We start from the raw sequence: 6,061 nt of genomic DNA on the forward strand, positions 1-6,061 counted from the left end.
GAGGCTGCTAATGAACCAACTCATTTTTAAAAATAGTAAATGGAGAAAAAGAAGTAAACATTTATTCTGCCTTCCCTATGCAAACTGTACCACTGGATAAACAAATAGTAGATAAGGAGAAATTTCTCTCTTCATAGAGGTTTCCCAGATAAGAAATGAAGAAGAAATGAAGATAGAATATCATAATTTTATGACTCCCAATGAATCAACAGATCTAGGCACTGGGCATCAAATGGCTGCTACCATCACAAAAAGAAAGACACCCAGACATTATGTGCCTCCTGATGGAAGAACACAGCGTAATCTCCAAAGCAGATTTCCCAAAATCATGAACTAAAATCTGATTAAGCCTCTGGACTCAACTGCCAATTTGCAGGAAATAAATACAAATGACAGAATAACATGTTAAACAATGTAATCAACTAAATCCAGACTCTGAAATCTCTACAAGAGAAACAATGCTTTCTTTCACAACAAAATTGAAAGAAAAAAAGGAGTAACCTATGGAGTAAAAGCAGCTTATAGGACATATCAACTCATCATAACATGTACACTTTATATGGATTCTGATTTAAACAATCACCCTATAAATACACATACACACACACGCGCACTCACATGCGCGCGCGCACACACGCACAGAGCCCAATGGATCTCACAAAGGACAGATAGGCATCTTACACCTTGTATGCAGCCCCAGTGGGGATGGGTGGAGATAAACTGATAACCTCTGAAGGAATAACAGCAATAGAAGCCAGAAGGCAGTCCTGAAACAAAACAATTGCCAAGCCTAGAATCCTATACCCAGCAAAATTTCTTGTAAGAATAAAGTCAAAATAAAGGAAAAAATCACCCCAAAGTGAAACTGTCTATATGTTTCAGCTAAAAGACAGCTATTAAAAAAAAAAAAAAAAAGACAATTATTAAGACTAGTTAAAAACGGGACACCTAGGTGGCTCAGTGGTTGAGCATCTGCCTTGGACTCAGGTCATGATTTCCCTGCAGGGAGCCTGCTTCTCCCTCTAGCTATGTCTCTACCTCTCTCTCTGAGTCTCTCATGAATAAATAAAATCCTAAAAAAAAAAAAAAAAAAAAAAAGACTAGTTGAAAAAGTAAATCCCAACTATATGCTGTTTATAAGACTAACACTGAAAAGGAAAATACAGAAAAGTTTAATCTAAAATGATGATATGGATCCTAGGCTTACCATGGGGATCATTTCATAATATATAAAAATATCAAATCACAGGTGCCTGGGTGACTCAGTCAGTTAAGTATCTGCCTTTGGCTCAGGTTATAACTCCAGGGTCCTGAAACCAAGTCCTGTGTTGGGCTCCCTGCTCAGCAGGCAGTCTGCTTCTCTCTCTCCTTCTGTTACTCTCCTGCTTGTGCTGTCTCTCTCTCTCTCTCGCTTTCATATAAATAAAATCTAAAAAAAAATATCAGGGATCCCTGGGTGGCGCAGTGGTTTAGCGCCTGCCTTTGGCCCAGGGCACGATTCTGGAGACCCGGGATCGAATCCCACGTCAGGCTCCCGTTGCATGGAGCCTGCTTCTCCCTCTGCCTGTGTCTCTGCCTCTCTCTCTCTCTCTCTCTCTGTGACTATCATAAATAAATAAAAATTAAAAAAAAAAAGAATAGTATAAAAAAAAAATCAAATCACTATGATGTACATCTGAAATAGGATATGGTATGTCAATTATACTGCAATTAAAAATAAAATGGGATGCCTGGGTGGCTCAGTGGTTGAGCGTCTGCCTTCAGTCCAGGGAGTGGTCCCAAGAGACCCGGGATTGAGACCCACATTGGGCTCCCTGCATAGAGCCTGCTTCTCCCTCGGCCTGTGTCTCTGCCTCTCTCTCTCTGTGTCTCTCATGAATGAATAAATAAAATATTTTTTAAATAATAAAATAAAAATAAAATAAAAAGAATACATACAAACACTAATTGAAAGAAGTCACTATATATATATTAATATCAGGCAAAATATATTTTAACGAAAAGCATTACTAGATATAAAACAGTAAATTTAAGGCAGAAACAAAGTCGGAAGAAATAATAAAGAAGATAAAAGCAGATCAATAAAATAGAAAAAATTCCAATAGAAAAGAACAACTTAACCCAAAGTTGGTTCTTAGGAAAGACAAAGGAAATTTTTTTTAAGAAGATTTTATTTATTTATTCATGAGAGACACAGAAAGAGAGAGAGGACAAATTCTTAGAAAAAGTGTAACTGGGATGCCTGGATGGCTCAGCGGTTGAGTGCCTGCCTTCACGCCCAGGGCGTGATCCTGGAGACCCGGGTGGAGTCCCATATTGGGCTCCCTGCAGGGAGCCTACTTCTCTCTCTGCCTATGTCTCTGCCTCTCTCTCTCTCTCTCTCTCTCTCTCTCTCTCTCTCTCTCTGTGTGTGTGTGTGTGTCTCTCATGAATAAATACAACCTTAAAAAAAAAGTGTAACTTACCAAAACTGACACAAGAAGAAACAGTAAATTTAACATTCATGTCCCATTAAATAAATTGCAGAAAATAAGTATCTTCCCACAAAAAGCAATAGAAACAACAAAAACCCTGCAATCACGTCTCCATGGGCAAGATCTGTTAAATATTCAATGAAGAAATAATTCTAAACTTACACAAATTATTGCAAAGAATGTAAAGAGGGGATAAAAGCCCAACTCATTTTATGAGGGTAAGAAAACCATGACAGCAAAACAAGAAAGGAAAATTACTGGCCAATTTCATTTATAAATCCAGATGCAAAAATCCCAATACATATGAAAACTAAATCTAGGAACCTAGGGACACCTAGGTAGCTCAGTGGTTGAGCGTCTGCCTTCAGTTCAGAGGGTGATCACAGGTCCAGGGGTTGAGTCCAACATCGGGCTCCCTGTATGGAGCCTGCTTCTCCCTCTGCCTGTCTGCCTCTCCCTCTGTGTGTCTCATGAATAAACAGTCATTTTTAAAAAAATAAAAAATAAAAATAAATCTAGGAACCTAGACAAATGTAAAAAGTAATAAATTATGATCAGTTGGGTTTATACAAGGAATATAATGTGTTTAAAATTAGAAATAAATGTTTCAATATATTAGAAATTTAAAAATCATAATCATCTCAATAGATGCATAATTTTTTTTTTTAAGATTTTATTTATTTATTCATGAGAGAGAGAGAGAGAGAGGCAGAGACACAGGCAGAGGGAGAAGCAGTCTCCATGCAAGGAGCCTGATGTGGGACTCGATCCTAGGTCCCCAGGATCACACCCCCGGCTGCAGGCGGCGCTAAACTGCTGCGCCACCGGGGCTGCCCTAGATGCATAATTTTTTAAAGATTTATTTATTCATGAAAGGCACAGAGAGAGAGAGACAGAGACACAGACAGAGGGAGAAGCAGGCTCCTCAGGAGGAGCCCGATGTGGGACTCGACCCCGGGTCGCAGGATTACGCCCTCAGCCAAAGGCAGACGCTCAAACGCTGAGCCACCCAGGCATCTCTTGGCCACGTTTTAATGCTTCCTTTTCAAATAAACCCAGGAAGTTGCATATGGCTGGAAAGTAGCACATTAAGAGAAAGAACATTTCTTTGAGACAAAAGTCATTAGATAATTAAGGTCAGAGCATAAAATGGTCTTAAATGCCATGCTAAAGAGGTTGCTTGTTTTCCTGAAAACAGTGAGGTGCCACTGAAATTAGTTTGGCATAAGCAGTAGAATGACTAAATAAAGCTTGTTTGGCTGCAGTATAGACTTAAAAGAGGTAAGACTTCAAGCTGGGAGATCAGTTCTCAAGAGAGAACAAGGGGTTGCAATTTCCAGTGCCTGGAGGAGCCAGACCCAATATGAGTGAAGTAGGCCAGTTCTAAAATAACAGAGGCAAGAACTATAGAAAATAAAAAGCACGTCACTAAAAATACCCACCACTATTTAGCTCTAGTCAATTGTTTTCATGCAAGAATAATGCCCAGCATCACTAGGTCTTCCAAATTGTCAAGAGAATTTTAATATAATTTTTTCATTTTCAAAATTGTGCCAAAACAAAAAAACAACCAATTATGGGCCAAATCTGGTACAAAAGTCATCAGTTTGCAACTTGTGGCTCAAAATGTCAGTAGAGATGAAGAAAGGAAACAAACTCAAAGGATATTAGGAAGGAAGAATTATGGTAGTGATCAATTGGGTGTGGGCATAAGAGAGAGGTAACGATAGATCACTTCCAGATTTTCACTTTGGTCACTGGGTGGATGGTATGCCATGAAATACAAGTAGAAGAGGTTTAAGGAACATTCAGACAGCCGACAGCTATAGCTCATCAGCAGAAGGTACATAAAACTGGGAAGACAAGTCATTTTCAAGCTGTAGGACTCGGTTCTCTATCCACCACCACTCCCATCACCACATCTTCAGCTTAGCTGCATAAGTGATACCTGGGCAAGTCAGAAAATTTGGACAGATACATCCATCAAATGGAACCATCCATGGGTGCTAACAGTGAGGCCAGGTGGTATTATCTGATGATGCCAGGATGGGGACAGTCCTGGTGACATGGTTACAACCAAAGTGGCCAATCATTGCAGGCTGTGAAATCTGGGCAGCTGAGCCAGTTAGGGACCATCAAAGTGTCAGGAATATAAAGAACAGGGAATCCAGAAAATATTCTTTCCACTTAGAGGAAGCTAGATCTCAAAGATTGAGACTATGACCTCTTGCCCAGTACATACCATCTCTGGCTGCTGGAGTCTGAAGGCATTAACCTATCTTTATCCCAACCATGTACTGGTCACAAGGCTTCCTGGAAAAAGGAAATTCTGCCATTTGGGACAATATGGATGTGCCTAGAAGGTATTATGGTAAGTAAAATAAGCCAAAGACAAATACAGTAAGGTCACCTGGGTGGCTAAATCGGTTAAGCGTCTGCCTTCGCCTCAGGTCAAGATCTTTGGGTCCTGGGATCAAGCCTCACGTCAGATTCCCTGCTTAGTGGGAAGTGCCTCTCCCTCTCCTCTCGTTACCACAAGCCCATGCTTGCTCTAATAAATAAAAATTTAAAATCTTAAAAAAATACTGTATAATCTCACCTACACATGGAATCTTAAAAAACCAGATTCACAGAAACAGAGAGCAGATTGGGGATTGCCACAGACTGGGGGTGGGGGTGGAGGAAATGGGTTATGGTGGTCAAAGGAAAAACTTCGTTACATGATGAATACTTTCTGGAGAAGTAATTACAGGCTGAAAAAAAATTAGAAAGCTAAAGTGGAAATAGGAGAGCCAGTGGGGTTTCTTAAAAAGGTCTCTTTCACCTGAACACTCAGCAAGCACTCACAGCTAAGTAGCAGCCTGAGGATTTAATGAGTTGAATTCCAGAGAAGCTTAAATGCTCAAAGTGGTACTGTGATGCCAAGGTCAGGAGCGTGACCGCAACAACCTGGATTGTATTAATGTATAAGTATGGTATTAGGGATCCCTGGGTGGCGCAGCGGTTTGGTGCCTGCCTTTGGCCCAGGGCGCGATCCTGGAGACCCGGGATCGAATCCCACGTCGGGCTCCCGGTGCATGGAGTCTGCTTCTCCCTCTGTGTCTCTGCCTTTCTCTCTCTATCATAAATAAAAAAAAAAAAAAAATTAAAAAAAAAAAATAAGTACGGTATTAAGTATGGTATTAAGACATCTATGTGGAAGCTCAAGAATATCAGCTCTGCAGACTTCCATGACCCGTGTTTGCAGAGGTGACCCATCACTCCCTAGGAAGAGCTAGCATTTCCCCCATGGAGGCAGGAAGACTCCCTTAAAGAGGGCCATCCTCACAAAACGTGTCCTCTTCCTCCCACAAAGCTGCCTCCACCTCATTTCTTTCCTGGTAGGCCTGTACTAGGGTTAAATCACAGCATACCCCAACTAGAAATGCATCGAGCCTGATAAGGAAGTAAAGAAATTTTACGGGCAGTCCTGCTGGCTCAATGGTTTAGTGCCGCCTTCAGCCCAGGGCCTGCTCCTGGAGACCCAGGATCGAGTCCCACGTCAGGCTCCCTGCATGGAGCCTGCTTCTCCCTCTGCCTGTGTCTCT

The sequence above is a fragment of the Canis lupus genome, chromosome 27, assembly GCF_011100685.1.
Source record: "Canis lupus familiaris isolate Mischka breed German Shepherd chromosome 27, alternate assembly UU_Cfam_GSD_1.0, whole genome shotgun sequence".
Classification (NCBI taxonomy): domain Eukaryota; kingdom Metazoa; phylum Chordata; class Mammalia; order Carnivora; family Canidae; genus Canis; species Canis lupus.